Raw genomic sequence first — 21,182 nt, 5'->3', positions numbered from 1 at the left:
CGACATCGATAGTGTAACCAACTTGAATGGCATAATTGAGTGCAACACGATCTTTGGTTACCTCACTTATATTCTTGCTGGTAATAAATGAGTAGAGATAAACTAATGACAAGCTTTAAAAAGTTGGATAAACTAGGATACAAGAAATTAATAATTTTCTTCTCCCTCTTCTTCCACACAACTCCACTACGAGGCTCACAAAATACTTATAGTAACTCATCAGGATTTATGGGGGAAAGACTCAAAGGGGTATACTCATCAAACCCAAAACCCCCTAGCTTAAAGAGATAATTAATAGAGATCAGATCAAATGGTACTCACTTACCACTAACAAAAAATATATTTTCCATAGCCTCTTTCTCATTGGCAAAGAATTCTCTCACTGCATTTACAATTGCAGCATGGGGTCCTTCATAGAAAAGTTCCTAGCCCTGCTTCACTATCATTTACATAACTTGCCTACTCAAATTATTGAATCCTCTCTTAGGGATAAATTGCTTGGATACCACTATTATCCCATACCTTTGCTTGGCTTTCGTTGAAATGAATATGCTTTATTATAGGATGATGAAATACGCTTCTTGCCAAACATTTTAGTGGACATTTCGCAGAAAAGCTCAAACAATGAATATACAAAACTTGGAAAGAAAGAAGAAAATTATTATGAAAATTTTTGAAATGGACACATGTTATATATAATTTTCATGAGTGTTACAGCACTTAAGAGATCAGTGATGTGGTGCTTAAAAGTTTACAAAATGACAAAGGGTCAAACTGACAGATGCTGCAGCGATATGGGCCATATAGCGATGTAGTGCAGACATTGAGAAATGAAGTGCCAGCTTTTTGGATGGAAAATGTAGCAGTGCTTGACATCTACGAGTCTTGCATAGCTTACAAAGACTAACACCGTGATGCTTTAATTGATATAATAATTATTTTGAACTAATGTTGCAATGCTTGAAATTGTGTTGTGGCATTCAAAAGAGTGTCATAATATAAAAGTTATGAACATACAATTTATTTAACTGCACTACCATCATCGTCATAGAGATAATGGACTAATGTTGTAGCTCATGAGATAGTAACGATGAGGCGCTTGATAAGGCAAAATAGCGCTGCAGTATTTAATGATAAAGTGTTGCAGTGGTGCAATACAGTAAATTTTCTTGAGGATTCATCACTGCAAAGGTATTTTTAAATACCATGATGCTTGGCCTGCAAATGTTGTGACGCTTGAAATACTAATGTTGATGTACTAGTTTAATATTTAGCACAACAAATTTTTCTCCGAAATATTTCATAACTTTTTTTCAAAATCAATATTAATATTTTTATAAATGATACAACACACATACACATAATATAACATAAAAATTAAAAATTAAAAAATAAATTATACAAACACAATAGAATTGGGTTGCCTCCCAATACATTGTTAAATTTATAGTCTTTAGTCGGACTTGCCTAGATTTGTCATTTTGACTGTAATGATCACCACCACTTCTCAAGTGGTCTCCACTATGTTATTTTCCGTTTTCCTTTGAATTTATTTCAATAAATGTCCCCAAAAAAAAAATTATTTCAATATTACTGGATAAAGTTCCATGAGGTTTACTATCAAAAGAAATTATAAGATGTCCTAATTGATGTTTTATGTCTTTTTTATGGAAGCAATTTGACTTTTCAATCGAGTTCCTAACTAAATCACAATCTCTTCTAAAGGTGATTCCCTCTCTCTAAATTGATTATTTTGATTAAAACCTTGGAGATATAAAGGTCTAAGATTCACTACAGGTTGTTGAGAAATATTTAATTTTCTCCTTAATTAGATTGACCTACATTACACTGATTATTATCATCAATATTGTTATTTGACTAGCCAAAATTAGGGTGATTCCTCTAACTTAAATAATAAGTATTTGAATAGGGATTATTTTATATTCCAATCAAATTATATTTTCAATCCCTTGTACATTATTAGCATCCATTGAATTTATATCATGCTCTCATGAACTAACTCCAATAGTGTCAAACTTTTTAGAAATTGCAACTATTATATGAAAGTTCGTGAAGGGTGTTAAACCCTAAAGAACTAATCTTGATGGTGTGAGGGGTGAATTGGTTATTTAAAAAATTCTTTAACAATGAAGAAAAATTATTGTATAACTTGATGTGGAAGAAAATTACATTCATAATAAAAAGTTAAATCAATATTTTCATCCACACAATTAATCACAAGAAAAATAAATGTAGAAATAATAAAGGAAAGAACACACCAGATTTATAGTGGTTCGGTCCAACCTGACCTTCGTCTACTCCCTTGAGGCACCCTCTGAGTATTGCACTAAACCTTAAGTGACTCTCCTTTAGCCTCCACAGCTAGACGGAGAAGCCCTTATAAAATTACTTCCATCTTCCCCGGTGCGGAAAAGTAATCGGGTCTTTTGACACCAAAGATAACTTCTTCTTAACAAAACTTATCTCAGGATGAACCTTAAATCTGATGATACTAAGCTGCAAGCTTGTCAGAGCAACAGCATGAAAGCCCCTTCACACTCCCTTAAAACCCCTTCTTGGGATCTTCTCCCTCTCAAACTCCACCCCTCTCTCTGTTTCAAGTTCTCTCTTCAAGTTTTCTCAAGAAGAATGAAGACATAATGTCTATCAAAGATACTTACCAAGTGCCTTGACAAAGCTTAAATAGAGGGCTTTAAAAAATCCTAAAAATTCAATTTTTCCGACAAAGATTATCCATTATGATCATAGGATCATCAAGTATGATGTGCAAAATTTAACCTGATAGTCCTAGACAATCTCCGAATAGTTCAATACGATTAGTTTAAAATTGTGCAGATCGTCAAATATGATATTGAGATCATCTGGTATAGTTACTTTAATCAAAATGTAGTTCATCCATGACAAAACATAGGATGACCAAAATTAATCTTTACAGATCGTACAGTATGATCTAGATTATACAATACAATCATAATATCAAAATCAAGCAGATTTGATTGACTAATCATAGGATTAATTTAGGCATGATTTTATAGATTTTCCAATATGATGTTGATCATGATGGATGATTAGAACAAAATATAAAATTCTAAATTATGATTGGCGGCTATTTTTTATGATCATAACTTATCGTCCTGAATAATCCAAATCGTCTAGTATAATTTGCTAGATGAACTGATCATACATATAATATAAATTGTACAATACGATTAGTTCAAAAATTGAACTTTAGTTTTGACTCAATCTCACTCCTGAGTATATGTGTGCATGGTCATCAAGCAAGCATACACTCTTACAGGACTTTACTCAAGATATTAAAAATATATCAATGAATATTACAAAAAATATTGCAGCAAAATCTATTATATCCAATCTTAAGTCTTGAATCTTTCTTGGATGATGCACGGTGTTCCTGAAAAGTTAGTACGCTCACAAATAAAAATATATTATAAACACAAATAGATAATAGGATGTGAGCAATAATATTTGTTATCATAAAAAATATAAACTCGTGAGCTCGAGTTATAATAATATGCATGTAAAATAGATAATGCATTTGATTCATACACAATAGTTACTCTCTTAGGATTCACTCTATTATAAGGTAAATAAAAATTATTTGTAGTAATTTCTTCAATTAGTTCATATGCTTCCTCAAATATTTTAGACATTAAAGATCCTCCAATTATTGCATCTGTGGTTGACCTAAAGGATCCTACCAATTAATTATAAAAAGTCTGAATAACCAACTAATTTGGTAAAGCTTGATGAGGAAATTTCTTAAATATTTTCTTAAATCTCTTTCAACTTTCATAAATTTATTCTCTCTTAAACTAAGAAAAAGATGTGATATCATTCTTAAGTTTAATAGTTTTTTAGGGTAAGAAGTACTTTGCTAGAAATTTATATGCCAACTCATTCTAAGTAGTTATAGAGCCTAGGGGGTAAGAAAATCAACCACATCTTAGGTTTGTATCTTAAAGAAATGATAATAATATAAGTCTAAAAATATCATTATTGATACTATTATACTAAAAAATATTTATTAACCTCATTTTTGAGTGAGGTTAATCCTTCAAATAAAAAAAATTAATCTTCACACATATATCATTTAACTACATTCCAAACTTTAATATATCTCAACACTGTATTTTGGTATAAGTAATCACATTATTGACCCCAAAATCATCACTTCATAGTCACTTTTGATCATCTGATCCATCAGTTGATAGTCACCGAATGCTTGTCAGTGATATGAGTTTAATTTCTTAACCGATCATACAACAAAAAATTATTCATATATTATAATTGCACAAATCATGATAGGTTCATATTGAATGAACCAAATGTCATCCAATGAGCCCTCATATGAGTCATACAGTATGATCTTATGATCATACTAGATAAACCAAATATCATCTAGAAAGCTCTCAGGTGAGTCATACAATACGATCTTATGATCATATTAGACCAACCAAACTTTTTCCAAGACTCTTTGAGTGACTCTTACAATACAATCTATGATTGTTTAGTACGATTAATTCAAATTCAAAACTTCCTCCAATCATTGACCTCCATAATCAAACCCAAATTTTTCATCTCAACTTCACTAAACTTCTCTGAACCAACTCCTAATGAATGGAACATGATTGGTCATCCTATTCTAGTCAATAATTTACTTGGTTAACTAAATCCAAATTTGGTCAAACTAGGTTTGTTTGGATCAAACCCACACCCATGATCAAATTAATCTATTAAACCCCAAAAATTCACACCATTTCATGCCTTGAGTGAACCAAAATCATTTGTGAGTTAATTCAAGGTGAGTTGATTTGATCAACCAATCTAAATTCATCAAACCTCTCATATACATACATAATAAATTCAAACTTCATATGAATGTAACTAAATCCATTAAAACTCGTGCAAACAACCTTAAAAAGTCCCAATAGTCCATCCTAGATGGCTTGATCAAAGTTGACTTATCAACATAGTCAAAATCATAAAAAAAAAAATCATTGAATGGTCAAAATGGTCAACATAGCTAAATTTTCAAACTCCCTCCACACAAGCTCATTTGACCTGCTTAAACTAATTTAGAAGCATGCCCAAAATTGATTTCAGCCCTTGGTTTATTCCAAAGTGGCATTTATGGTCCCCCATAGGAAAGATACAATCCTTCCTTTTACCCTTTTTCCAACAACTCCCTTGCCAAAAGCATTGTCCCTCAATAACCCTAGACACTTGCCAATCATCTAGGAAGGGAGTCTGAAGAATCCAAACCCTTGGTTTGGGTTGGACAATCTTGAATAGGGCAAAGGGAGAGAAAATCTTCATTCCATCATAACTAAAAAATAGAGCTCCTCCATCCACCAAGCCTTAAGAGAATTTATTACTGGGGCTTCAAGGAAGAGAACAAGCCTTTACACAGCCCTTGAGGTCCCTTGGATTGAGGTGAATGTCCAACCCTAGTTTAAATATTCAATTTAAAATAGATTTATAAAAGGTGTTTTTCAGATATTCCAAACACTTCCTCACTCTTCATCTGAGTGTGGGAAAGCTTTTTTCCAAATTTCATGGCATTTAGGTCACTATGCAAAAAGATATGAAGGTTCTTTCATTTCCTTAACTTTTCCTCTTTGCATGAATAGAGTGAATATGAATGGATCATATAGTACGATCTATTTGATCAAACATATTGTATAGGATGATGTCGCTGATGTTGCAAGTGAAACCATGTCAAGCAATGTGCTCACTATTTGATGTGTGTGATCGTTGTCATGTGCTGCCACCAATCATTACCAATGACTGGTGCCGGTGTGTGAAATTAAATTTAAATGAATTTTTAATTCTTCAAATGCTACAAACTTAAAAAAAACTTCATAAATTTATTTTTTGCCAATTTTTTAGTTCTTGCGCTCATTGGAACCAGATTGAGCCCAATTTTATTTTAAAATAATTTTAACTATTATGTATAGAGGAATTAGGGTTTAAAGTTTCCTTTTTTTTCTTTTTTTTTTCATTACTCCCTAACTAGTGGTTCAATTGAGCTCAAATTTGTGCAATGAACACTAGGGTATGTGTGCCTTGAGAATTGATGGATTTTGGTAAATTGAATTTTTAAAGCTATGAGTTATAATTTGACCCAAAACTATAGAAACTCATAGCTCTCAATGCACAGAATTAGGGATTCATTTTCATATATTGTGTTTATGTTATTATGAGGGGTAGATGACCATAATTTCAGCCCAATCCAATGACTAGATTGCCTTAATTAAATCCCCAAAAATATAGTAGTAATTACTTTGGGGATAAATTATGACACCTAAGAAGACTTTCATGACTTGGATTTTTATGGGTTTGAAGCATATATTCAAGTGAACCTATGTTTCAAATTTTATTGAAATTAGTGTTCATTTGTTTTGCAATTAGTGTACCCAAGTTTAACATTCATAATTGACCAAGAATATTTTTTGATTAATAATAAATCTAAAATAAATTATAAAATATTTTTTAAGTTTAAGGATGTTCGGAATTAAATGCTTAAAAAATTGAATTTAAAGTCTCTTAAAATTCAATCAAAACAAAAAGTAATTTGAAAATCAAGAAATTTAATTATTAATTAATTAAAATAATTAAAAAAATAATTTAAGATCTTGTAATCATCCCTAGGAGTCATCAGTGATATCTGAGAAAGATTTTAAGAGACTTGGAGCCGATTTGTTAAAAGAAAATTCCCTAATAGTTGAATTAATTTGTTCATTAAAAAGGTCCAAACTTATAAAAATTATAATTATTTATAGAAAATTCTAAATAACACAAACTTAAAGGCATTGGTTTCATTATTGGGTCTAGTATTTATAAAAAAATTTAAAACTTTCATAATTTAATGTAAATAAAAAATTTAATATTTGGTCAAATATTAATTAATTGAATAATCTAATAAATATGAAAAATTAATAAATCACTAAAAATTTAGCAAATAATTAACTCAAAGAATTAAATCAAACTCACCCTATTAATAAATTTTATAGTCTAGAAAGATTAAGCTATGGGGCTACCAATCTTAAGGACGCTTTGATCCTCATGACCATTGTGACAATACAACAAATGAATTGACAGGATGTAGGTGTGGAATTATAAATATTATAAATCAATAATAAAAGAATTGAATTAATTAAAAATTAGTAACTAATAATCAAATTTAAATAAATAGGTAATTGTTAGGTAATTCATGCTTACAAGGCTACTAGCTTAGCCTCAAGGAGGGTGAAATAAATCTCATAGCCCTGATTTAACAAATGAAATCACCATTCAACTTAAATAACCATTGAAAATTTAGTAAGAAAATATTTAGGCATTTGAAGATTCCATACACCTTGCTTGACTCCTTTTAGGAAGGCAAATGTGTATCAAATTGAAGGTTTAGTGACTAATCAAAAGATTCTAAATAACCAATCATTAATCAACTTCAACAAATGAAATATATCCTAAAATAAATTTTAAAACATAAAAATAATAAAACTTAAACTCAAATTAAAATTTCCTTGACTTTTAACAAACCAAAATCAATATATAGAAAACTTTAAACAAGAATAAACTCAAGATATATCCAAACCACATCCTATTACACACACTATATATTATTTGTTAGGACAACCAACACTAGTTTTAGGCTAGGCCATTATTCTTTCATGTGTCTTTTAGTGATGTGGAAATGATTTGCATGTGATTTAATGTTGTTTGTTATGGTTGAACATGATATACTCTATGATGATGCTTTCTTTGGATCTATGATGAGTGTTTAGATTTCTTTAGGTTATGAGTGATCTAGATGTTTATTGCTAACCAAAATTTTTAGCAGGTGGTCATGCTTATGTAAAACTTTTACTAAAAGGGGGATAAAATTTATTAAAGCTTAATATAAATAATTTTTTTATATGTGTTTTTTGCTTCTTAGCCCCCAATCATTAAAATCATAGCCAAGCTTATAGGTTGCTCAGAAATGATTAAATGATTATTTTTAGAGGTGTTTCTTATAGGTAGTTTTTGCCGCTAAGCACCCAATCATTAAAAGCATAGCCAATATCATGGTGCAACAATCTCCTAACTTTGATGATTCATCTCCAGGATGTCGAGTGGTAAGGGCAAGTTCAATATTGTCGACTGTGTGTTCAGCGAGTTCTGATAAAGGGGCGTTAATAATTGGCATGCTTAATTACATGTTGGAAACTTATATGAGAGATCTCAGGCCGACTGAGAGAGGGTTGAGTAAGATGTCAGAGATGGAGAATTAAATCTAATAATTATGGTGAGGTAGGTGATTAGAGAAAAAAATTGCTAAGTCCACATTGCATATTTTATGATAATTGTGCATTTAATCCTTATATTTTTTTGTAGGAAACATGTTAAAAATTATAAAGATTTAAAGTGATAGGGTATCATTCCACAACAGCGTAGCGCCATCACTTCAGCGTCACAATAGAGGGCCTTAAAAATTTTGTTGGATAGCTTAGCATCGAGGCACTATCCAAGAAGCATCACAGTGCTAAACTGCTTAGTGCCATGGTAGGAGATAGGTAGACCGGTGAACCAATGCAATAAATGGTGAACTGATGCACTTGTCAAGCAACAATGTATTGCTACAAAGCAAGCAACATGATGCTAGTTTAATTATTTTATAAAATTATAGATAGTATCCATAATGTTCATATATATAGCTTTGCACTTTGTGGAGATGTGTGTGTGTGTGTGTGTGTGTGTGTGAGTGAGTGTAAGGAATGTTCTTGAGGTAGTAGCTCTTATGTAATTAGATGTGTAATAATACAATCAAATATTTTTTTTTAGTCAATATAAGTCTTAATCATAAACTGACTTCACTATAACATAAATATTATAGTGATTTAATCACATTATTTTTTACATTATTTTTTTGCAAATCTTAAGAAATCAACACTTATTTTTTATAAGTGGGGATTTTAAAATTGTAGGTGTCAATTTTGCAAGTCTATTTCACAAAAATTTGTCAAATAAATTATCTTATTTTATAAATATTTGTTTATAAGTTTTGAAGCCCCAAAAAAGATTTATATGAATTTTATACTAAAAATTAAAAAATTGTCAGCTGTCCATTTTTTTATAAATTTTGAATTTTATCGATGGTCGCTATTACAATTATAATATTGTGATAATATTATATAAGTGTAAAATATAAATACTGATTGACTCATTGATTGGAGATTGATTGACCTGTATAGGATGTGGGCCTACGAATTTTCTTTGAATATTATGGTTGGGTGTTATCCTCTACAGATACAATAATTGAGAGTTATAAAGAGTTATTACTGTGCTAGTAGGTAATGAATGACGACTCTATTTACTGACCCAATGGTTATTGACTATCAATTATAGGTTACTAAAAAATATTATGATAGTCATAACTTCTTATTTATTTTTTGTTACTTCTAAAATGCATGTTGTTGAGATGTTATTCCTATTATTGTATAGCTTTATTATTAATGTATTATTTTACTGCTCCTACCACTGGACTATTACTGTAATTGATATACATCAACATTATTTGATACTACTGATTCACTGTACTAATACTAAGCATGTGGAATACTTATCATATAATATACTGATTTGATATTGATATAGAATACTTGGATAGTATGTGTACTCTGTATGATTTTATTGCATTGATATAATTTTGATGGTCTTTATCGATGCTTTAGTTTTACAGCTTCATATGATTGCTTTGTTGATTGATAGTACCGATATGCTGACTACTTTATCGATTCTACATATGTACCAATTTACTAGTTTTTCCCCTATACTATTTTATTGACTTTTATACCATATTATTTAAGTGTTTACAAATTCAATTATCATTACATGTGAGTTTAACTATTTTTACACTAACTTTAGATCATATGAATCTTATTATTATGAATTGACTTATGATATACATACTACTTCTTTACCGTGCTTTAAATTCAGTTATAAGATTTTAGTGAACTGTTGGGATCTTTAGTTCATGCTATATGGTTTAAATGATTTTATGTCATGGAAGAGGTTCAGAAGTGTGAGATTGATGATGATTTCTCAAGTTCTATTTTTTTATTTTAGTTATTCATTTATACTCAGGAATGAAAGGATATATTGAGATTATATTTTTCCTAAGTATTGTATATGATCTATTTTTAGGTCAATGAGTATAGATACATATTAATGTTTTTAATTATAGATTTATTTTTGTTTTTTTTTACAAATAGATGAAATTATATACCTTTGATTGTAGCAAAATAAAAGATAAAAGAAAGAATTATTCCAAATTATATTTTAGGGTGTGATAATTTGTATCAGAGCATAGTTGTTGGAAAATTTAAATTGTTACTAGGGTTGTAGGAATTGATACTGAGTCATGTAGATTAGGCAGATTAAGGTGTATTTTTTATATACATAATTGATTTCATGTGTTAATTATTTAGATGAAGTAAGATAGGATAGAGATAGTGTTGGTAATAAGAAAAGTAGATACGATGATTCAAGGGGATCGAGATTGATAGCATCTACTAGAAGCTAGAGTGCATGCAATCATTATGAAAATAGGTATGGAGGTGAGTGCTTCTTCTAATTGAGCAATGTTTTTTGACGTAGACAATAAGGGCATAAGGTAGTGCAATATCTAAAAAGAGGAAGAACTAATTTAAGATCAAGACAGTCTAGGCAGATTAAAGGACAAGGGATTACATGAATGAAAGCATATAGTGTAAGATCAGTCAAAGAGGTATATTATAGAGCTATCAGTGTTATTCAAAGGGAGATTATTGCACCATGATCGACTACACCTACTCTTTTAATGTCACATGTTTACAACTTGCAGTGTCTAAAAAACTAACAACAACCTAAAAGTTTTATTGGTAAAAAATTTATTTAAATGATTGAATGGCATAGTATATCATATATAATTGAAGGACATGTGATAGAATAAAATGCATGAGTGTATGATTTCTTGATGAGTTTTGATTCTATGTATTTGGTTCATATCGATTTTGTGCCTGAATCATTAACAAAAAAGTCGAGGACGATATTTCAAGGTAGGTAGATTATAATAACTAGTCAAATTAATTTTTTTAGAAGTCATTATAAGTTCAAATCATAAACCATTTTCACCATAATGTAGATATTATAGTGATTTAATTATAATAATTATTTTCATAATTTTTGGGTATAAGTGCAAAACCTTAATAAATTGACACCTATCATTACAAGTGGCAATTTTTAGACCATCAGGTGTCCATTTTGCAAATCAATTTCACCAAAAATTTTTAAATAAATTGTCCTATTTATGAATATTTTTTATAAATTTTAAAGCCCAAAAAATTTATTTTGACATCTAAAAGTAGTTCTTTAGTTCAATTAAAGCGTAAAAAAATTTATTTTGATACTGCTGATTTACTATACTGATACTAAGCATGTGATATACTAAGGACATAATATACTGATTTGATACTGATATAAACACCTGGATACCATGTGTACACTCTTATCTAATTTTACTATGTTGATATAATTTCGGCAATCTTTATCGATGCTTTGGTTTTATAGCTATTTATGATTGCTTTACTAATTTATAGTACTGATATCATGACTACTTTATCGATTCAACACCTGTTCTGATTTCCCCATTATACTATTTTATTGGCTTATATACCACAATATTTTAATGTTTATATATTTTACTACTAGTGTATGTGAGTTTTACTATTTATGTACTGATTCTCAATCATATGATTATTATAAATGAATTAATTGGTGATATTCATACTGCTTCTTTATAATGTTTTAAATTAAGTTATAGGATTTTAGTAATTGTTTGGTTATTTAGCTCAATATATTTGATTTAAATTATTTTAGGTCATGGAAGAGGTCTAGGAGTGTGAGACTGATTAGGATTCCTCAAGTTGTATTTTGTTTTATTTTAGTTATTTTTTTGTACTCAGGAATGGAAGTGAAGGATAGGTAATGATTATATGATTTACGAGTATTGTATATGGTTTACTTTTGGTCAATGAATATACATGTGTATTAATGTTTTAAATTTTATAATGTATTTTCACTGTTTATTATTTTTAGATGAAATTAGATAGCTTCAGTTGTTGCATAATAACATATATATAATAGAAAGAATTCTTCCAATTAGAGTATAGGACGTGACATTTTGTATCTTTTATTAATATATATTAATGTGAAGAAGTGTAAAGGAACATGTACCTTAGATTCAGGTCACTTCTAATCTTTTTTCTATCATTTATGTTTTTCTTTATAATTTTTATTGTGTTGTTTTGCTAGTGAAATAAAAATGTGTGTGTCATGCAAACTCGTCACCATATGTTGAATTAATTTTATTCTGAATATATGATTATTTAAGAGGTATGTATTGCATAGAGTAAGTTTGATCTATATAATTTACTCAAACTATTTTTAATTCCTTGAAACTTTATTTAGTTTATGTATAAACTGTGCATAAATTTAAAATTTGGTGTGATATAGAGCTTCAATGAAGGAGTAAAAGAATAATTAGAGGTCTTAAAATGAAGTCTTGCCATAATATAGAAATATGATGGTTAGGATTATGGGATCTTAAGGAGATAGTAAAACTATAGTTAAGGAGGATCCTAGTCAATACTCCAACAAGCTTGATATAAACAAGGAGTACTTATACTCTGATTTGCAACAATAATAGTTAGAAAAGCACTCTTATGCAATCATGTGTTTTAAATACCATAGGTTTAAACATTTTATAACTAGTGACCTTACCGTTTGTAACTGTAGCTTTTTATTTTAATTTGTACAACCTATTTTGAATCATTTGGTAAGATGAATTGAGCAGTTTCATAAGGCAGTGCTAAAGTGAATTTAGAAAATTTCATAGCTCCAATTGGGAATGATGCTCTTATCATCGCTTTATTACTTGATATGACACGTGCACATACATATAACAAGACTTACACGTTATCAAATTAAACAATACTTAGAGGACTAAGTAATGTGTGTAAGCTAAAGCACAGAAATATCCTTTCAAGTTTTTGGCGCATTTGTTAGGGATTAATATTGAAATTGATTATGTTATTTTGTATGTTATATTATTGAATAATATGCTAATTTAATATAGTGTTAATTTTATTTTTACATACTTAGTGTTGCTTTGCTTATTGTTAATTATTATTGTTTAGTGTTTTACATATTTTATATTGTATTGCTTACTTTTATATGTGTAATCTTAAACAACCAATATAATTTTTTTATACAAAAATTGAAAAGACCCTTAGAAAAATTAGAAAAACTTAAAAATTACAAAAAAATTAAAAAAATGGCTTAACAACTTTTAAAAAAATGATTAACCTAGAGTACATAGTGAATACATTATCCCTATGGTTGAACGCTTTTATCAAAGCATAAATACACATAATATTCAGGCTAACAATTTTGAACTAAAAACTATAGTCATCCAAAAGATGCAAAACTCTCACTTTAAAGAAACTCTAATAGAAGATCATAATTTGCATATAGCTAATTTCCTTAAAATGTGTGAAATATTCAAATATAAAGATGTTACTAATGCTACTGTGACATTTAGATTGTTTCCTTTTGCAGTTAGGGATAAAGATAAGATTTGGTTAAATTCACTTCCCCTAAGCTCAATTACAACTTGGAATGAGTTAGTCCATAAATTTTTAACAAAATATTTTCTCTATCTAAAACTACTAAGCTTAGAATTAATATTACTTCATTTACCCAGTTAGATGATGAGTCTATCCATGAGTCGTGGGAGAGATTTAAAGAACTCCTTAGAAAATGTCTTTACCATGCCCTCCCTAATTGGCTAATCATTCATATCTTTTATAACAACCTTGTAGGTTCCCTTAGATCCATCATTGATGTTGCTGGTGGTTCTATGATATCAAAGCCTTTTGATGAGGCATATGCTTTGATTGAGGAGATAGCTACCAATAATTTTCAATAGTCTTTTGAAAGAATTAATCTTAGAAAGGTAGCTAGTGTATATGAATAAGATGCTCTATAAATTTTAACTGCGCATGTAGGTGTCATATCTAAAAAATTTGATAATATTGGAATCAATTCACCTTAGAATTCACCTTTGACTATAAAATAAAATATCTTTAAAGCCTTTTGTAATTCAAGTGTATCAGGTGTAGAATCCCTTGATGCTATCAATAATAAAACTAATAGCCCTTTCTCAAAGACTTATAATCCTGGTTGGAAAAATAATCCCTATTTCAACATGAGTAATAACCAAAATGGTAATACTTATTGAAACTCTAACTAGCCAAATCAAGTAAAAAACTAGAACCACTCTCCTCAAAATTTTACAAACCCAAGGCATACTGATCCCTTGGGATTTCACTCAAATAATAAACTTAATGATAAGAGGCCACCACTAGAGGAATTAGTTTTGCAAATGGGTATGCAATTACAAGTCCTTCTGCTGCCACTAGAATTATTAAACACTAATTAGGACAATTAGCTGGATATTTAGCCAGTAGAACCCAAGGAAGCTTACCTAGTAATGTAGAAGTAAATCCAAAAGAAAGGGATAAGGAACAATGCAAAGCTATTCAACTAAGGAGTGAAAAGGAATTATATGAAGTGGTTAGCAAGGAAGAGAAATTAATTGATGATAATATTGAATAAATTTTATTAAACCTTGTTAGTGTTGAAGTGTTATCTCAACCTACTAAGGATATAGAAAAACTAATTAGGAAGGTAAATGAGATACCACTATCATCATTTTCTCAAAGTTTGCTAAAAATATATGGATAGATAGTTTTTTAGATTTGTTGAGATCATTAAAAAGTTAATAATTAATATACATCTTGCTGAAGCTCTTGAACACATACCTACTTATATAAAAGTTATGAAAGATATTTAAAGCAAAAAGAGAAATTTAGGATATTTTTAAATGATAACTCTTTTTGAAGACTGTTGTGTTATTATACAAAAGAAAATCTAGCAAAAGCTTAATACCTTAGTAGTTTCACTATCTCGATGGTATAGGAGATAATTTTTGGGGAGACCACTTTGTGATTTAGGTGTTAGTATCAATCTTATGCCCTTCTTTATTCTTAAAAGACTAGAGTAGAAGAAGTATAACCTACTGCTGTTACACTACAATTAACTGGTCATTCATTTACCTATCCTAAGGGGGTAATAGAGGATGTGTTAGTGAAGGTGGACAAGTTCATTTTTTATGTATATTATATTATTTTGGACATGTAGGAAGACAAGAAAATAATTATTATCATAGTAAATCGTTCTTAGCTATCGAAAGGGATACAATTAACATTCATATAGGAGAGTTAAATATGAGAATTCAAGATCATGAAGTCATCTTTAATGCTTGAAATCAACGAATTATTTTAAGATTGAAATCAACGAATCATTTTAAGGATTTGGGTGAGGATTATTGTAGAGTGGATTCTATTGACTCTTATACAGGGGAGGTTATGGAGGCTGGGAGAAAGTCAGATGGATTTATTATTATGTGAGGATGATCTATATAAGATGAAGGGAGATGTTGTTCATGTTATTAGTCAAAGCCCTAGGATGTATATAGAGAGATTAAAGATATTATATCACCATCCTTAGGGAAACCTTTGAACTCATCTGTAATTGAGGCACCAAAGTTAGAATTAAAAGTACTTCCTGGCCATTTAAAATATGTGTTTTTTAGGAGATGCCATAACTTTACCCATCATTATCTTTGTTGAGCTTGAAAAAGATATAAAAGTAAGTTGATTTAAAGACTTTAGTTCGTATAAGAGAGTGCTTGGCTGGTCTATTGTTGACATACAAAGATTAGTCATTATATTTATATGCAAAAGATTTTATTGGAAGAACTAGCCAACCTAAAGCTGGCCAATAAAGGAGGTTGAATTTGACCATAAAATAAGTGGCAAAGAAAGAAATTTTAACGTGGTTGGATGCGGATATCATTTATTATATTTCTAATAGTGATTAGGTTAATCGTATTAACCGTGTTTCTAAAATAAGAGGGTTAACTATTATTTCTAATGAAAAGAGAGAACTTACTGTGAAGAATCAGTATCGATTATCTGAAGCTTAACATAGCCACTAAGAAGGATCATTTATAATTTCCCTTTATTGATCAAATGTTATATAAACTAGCAAGGGATCCTTTTTATTGTTTCTTAGATGGTTACTCTAGTTACCATCAAATTCCAATTGTCCTAGAATATTAAGATAAAATAACTTTCAGCAGTCCTTATGAAATCTTTATGTTTAAGCATATGTCTTTTGGATTGTGTAATGTTCCTACAACATTTCAAAGATGTATGATATCGATATTCATTGATTTAATATAAGGGGGCTTTGAGATCTTCATGAATGATTTTTCAGTCTTTGGAAAGATGTTTGATATCAGCTTAAATCATTTAGTGTTAGTTTTAAAAAGATGTGAGGAAACTAACTTTGTGCTTAATTGGGAGAAATGTTCATGGTAAAAAATAATTGTCCTTGGACACAAAATCGCTAAGAGGGGTTGGAGGTTGATAAGGAAAAGATCCAATTGATTAAAAAGTTAACACCTCTTACTTCAGATAACAAAGTCTGGAGTTTCTTAGCTCATGTCAAAATTTATAGGCATTTCATAATTTTTTTTAATTTACCAAATTGCTTTGATATTTGCATAAAAAATATATACCTGTTGATTTTGATTCTGATTGTTTAGATGCTTTTAGGAAGCATAAAAAGTGCTTAGTTACTGCACCTATTATCATTTCACCTCAATAGTCTCTTAGCTTTAAATCGATGTGTGATGCTAGTGACCATGCCATAAAAGATTTTAGGGCAGAGATTTGATAAGAAATTTCATGCTATTTATTATGCTACGAGAACTTTCAATGATGCACATATTAATTACCAACAACTAAAAATGAGTTGCTAGTTATAGTGTTTACCTTCAATAAGTTTAGATCTCATTTAATTGGCACCAAAGTGATTATTTTCATCGATCATTCTACAATCAAATATATGTTAAACAAGAAAGATGCTAAGCTCAAATTAATCCGGTGGATTTTATTGCTACAAGAATTTGATTAGAAATTTTGGATAGAAAATATTTTTAAAATCAGGTGGTCGATCATTTGTCTAGATTAGAGATTGCGGATTCTTATGATTATGATAAGGATATTAATGAATTTTTACCTGAAGAAAAGCTATTTTCATTTCATTCTTGGAATAACCTTGATATATATGCTAAATTTGTTAATTACATTATTAGTGGTGTTATGACATGTGTTTCACCCAAAGGTGCAAATTTCTGCATGATGTCAAATTCTATTTTTGGGATGAGTCTTATTTGTTTAGATAGTGTAAGGACCAAATTTTTAGGTGATGTGCCCTAAAAATGAGATTGAATCGACCATTAGTGAATGTCATGATTTTGAGTATGGAAGGCATTTTAAAGGTTTTAGAACTGCTTCTAAGATTCTTTAATCTGAATTTTACTACCCTACCGTATTTAAGAATGTATGTTAAAAGATGTGATCGATGCCAGATGGTTGGAAATACTTCTAAAAGAAATAAAATGCCCTTAAATTATATGCTTGAAGTAGAAAATTTTTTGTTTGAGGTTTAGACTTCAAGAGTTATTTTGTTTAATTCTTTGGAAGTCAATACATTTTAATAGCAGTTAACTATATCTCTAAATCAATAGAAGGAATATCAACTCCTAAAATTGAAGCTCATATAGTAATTAAGTTTTTAAGGAAAAAATATATTGTCATGATTTGGAGTGCCTAAATTTATCATTAATGATTGGGTAGCCATTTTTATGATAAAATGGCTGAAAATATAATTTCTAAATATCAAATTAAGTATATGACAACAACTACTTATCATCCCCAAACTAATGGTTAATCAAAGATTAACAATCAAGAGATTAAGATAATTTTAGAGAAAATTATAAGTCCAAATAAGAAAAATTAGTCATTAACATTGGATGATGCACTATGGGCTTATAAGACTGATTATAAGACTTCAATTGAAATATCTCCCAATACATTAATCTTTGAAAAAGCATGTCATTTTCCTATAGAGTTAGAACACAAAGCTTTTTTGGGTTGAAAAAGAATTAAATTATAAACTTAAGGATGTTGAAAAAAGAAGGCTAATATAGTTGAATGAATTGAAAAAATTTAGAAATAATACTTATAAAAATATCAAGTTATATAAAGAACAAATAAAAAAGTGGTGTGATCGTAAACTCATTAGGAAAGAATTTGAGCCTGGCGAGGAATTCTTTTTCTATAACTCGAGGTTAAAATTATTTCCTACAAAGCTTAAGTCCATATGATTATGTCCATTCAATATAATAAAGGTGTATCCTTATAGAGTTATTGATATTATGGATCATAAAACTACTCAAAATTTGAAGGTTAACGGTCAGAGATTAAAACCCTATCTAGCTAATCACCTTAAGAGTTATGTAGAGGTAACTCTTCTTGGATTGAATTTTGCATAGTATGGCTAAGAACTATAAACTTAGCACTATTTGGGAGACAACTTGATTGATCATCCTTGTTCGTTATTAGAATTTGTGTGATTGGTGCTCTAATTTGTGGTTAGAAAATCCTCTAGTTAGATTTGACCCAAGTTGTATCATTGTTGTGTGTGTTAATTTTGATTATGTGTGGAGTTAAATTGGAAAATTTAGGCTTCGTTTGGGACGGCTTTTTTACTGCTTTCTAAAACGGAGTTTTAATACAAAAATAAAAAAATTTGTACTAAAACTCTGTTTTAGAAAGCAATAAAAAATTAGTAAAGCCTTAGGCTTTGTTTGTTTGAGCGTTTTTTTGCCTTTTCCGTTTTTGGAAACGGAGGAATCTTTTTTTTGTGTTGTTTGGTTTGTCAAATCACGTTTTCAATAACTCCTTTTTTTCATTTTTCTACAGTTTTGAGAAAGTTTTTTATATATGCTTCTCCGTTACAAAACTCCATTTTCTGAACTAATATTTTTTAAAACTGTCTTTTACAAAAGCACCAAAAAAACAAACGAAGCCTTAATCAAACACCACAATGTTATACCTTCATCGACACCGGCAACAACACGTGCATTAGCAACAAAAGAAGAAGAAGATGAGTAGGGCGAACCCTACTGTTATTGTTGTGCTTGTTTTATTTTTTACTTATTATATGTTTTATTCAAGCTTTTTGTAGTTTTTAAATGTTTATTTTGTTATGTTATTTTCCTGCACTTTTTTATCATTTTTGTGTAAAATATACTTTGGAAGAAATGAATGAAATTAATTTCTCCAATTATATGAAATTATTTGCCTTACAATATTGCACTCTTTGCTTGAGTTATAAAATTAAAAAAAAAATCAAAATTAAGACACTTAAGTATTTAATACCACACAACTTGCAAAATTTTTCCAATAAAATAGTTACAAGTAATAACTAATCTTATCATTTAAAATTAATAATTATGGATAAATTAAAATTCCTAAAAATCACTTAAGAACTTTACTAGTTATGAAAGAATAGTGGGTTATAGGATTAATGTGAACTAACTAATTAGATTAATCTAAATCACCTAAAAAGCAATAATTAGAAAATTATGAACCATTTAATAAACTTTAGATTAGTATAATAAGTAGATGCAATAGATAGATAGTGAACATCAAAATAAGATATTTTAGCAAATAAATAAATAAATAAAAGTTAAAATGAAAATGATTGAAAAAGACTTAAGTACTGAAATATTAAAATTGGTACTTGTAATTTCTAGACTCATTTAAAAATAATAAGTGGATATAATAGACAAATTTTCAAAATTATTATAAAGAACTTCGCAAAAAAAAAATTAAAATTAAAAAGCCAAATACCAAAATATCATAAATTGATTCTCTTAATATCTAACCTTACATTTATACTTCTAAAGGAATTATTTAAAATCATAATACTTAAAAGAAGGTTGAAGGTAAATCTAAAGGTTAACTAAATGTGTAAGTTCATTAATTTTAAAAATTCAATAAAGCTAAGTAAGCTAGTTAAAATTATTCACAAATAATTTTAGGAGGTTAACTTAAAAATAATATTAAATCAAAAATGATGGAATATGATGCTATAAATTATTTTATTAAAAAATCTTTCAATTTATGTACATTATAAATACTTAAAATATTAATTTTAATTATTTCCAAAAGTTATAATCAATGCAAAAGATATTTTTATCCCAATGCAGTATAATTTATTTGAAGACAAATAATATCTTAAAGCTTGGGAGAATTGATAAGAAAAAAAATAGTTTTCCAATTTGCATATACTTTGATATTTGTGCATTTAATCCTTATGATTTTGTGCAGAAAACAGTTTAAAAATCATAAAAATTAAATCAATGCCATGGCGTTATAGCACTATATCATTCCATAATTGTTGACCCCTATACGATGAACCACGAGCAAGGTGAGCAAAACCGACGAATCTAGCGACGCGTGCTTTGACGAAACACATCACTTAAAAGGTAAAACGGCCTCAAATTGTCAAACGGACTACGCCGTCACAATCAGGACATCGAATAAATAGAAACATTAAAAAGTCGTTGGGATGACATGGTGCATTATTGATCCTATTATACTATCAAATTAGCATAAATATTATAAATAGGGTTAAAACTTTCTATTTTTCTCTTAACCTTTTTTTGATCTATTGAATCCCACTTGTGTGAGATTTCAAAAATTAACTATCTTTTCTTACTATACATCACCTCAATGGATAGCAAAAGAGCATGAATAGTAGAAAGTTCATCTCGATAGTAGAGAGATTATAGATTCGTGACTGAAGATAATGAAGAAGCATATGAAAGATACATGGAAGTATATATTATCAACAAAATCAAGGTATTTGGATCTAGATTCACAATAATCTTCCCCTTTTTAATGATGGCAAATATTATTATTAAAAATTTCATATTAAGCAAAATTTTTTTAATTAAAGAAAATAAGAAAATTAAGCTAGATTCCACTAAAGACAAAAGCAAACAACCCAACAACTACTCCCCCTTTTGACATTAAAAAAAGAGTGAACAAGAAAAACACCACACTAAATAAAAT

At 29.0% G+C, this 21,182-nt stretch overlaps 1 non-coding gene across 1 annotated transcript; it reads right to left on the bottom strand.

The window, feature by feature from the left end:
• Positions 1–13,795: 13,795 nt before the first annotated feature.
• Positions 13,796–13,902, bottom strand: LOC114579884. The gene has a single exon (XR_003701116.1). It is a non-coding gene; the product is annotated as a small nucleolar RNA R71 (small nucleolar RNA).
• Positions 13,903–21,182: the final 7,280 nt, after the last annotated feature.

The sequence above is a fragment of the Dendrobium catenatum genome, unplaced genomic scaffold (assembly GCF_001605985.2).
Source record: "Dendrobium catenatum unplaced genomic scaffold, ASM160598v2 fragScaff_scaffold_675, whole genome shotgun sequence".
In the NCBI taxonomy this organism is placed as follows: domain Eukaryota; kingdom Viridiplantae; phylum Streptophyta; class Magnoliopsida; order Asparagales; family Orchidaceae; genus Dendrobium; species Dendrobium catenatum.
This window is presented reverse-complemented; position numbering and strand designations above follow the sequence as displayed.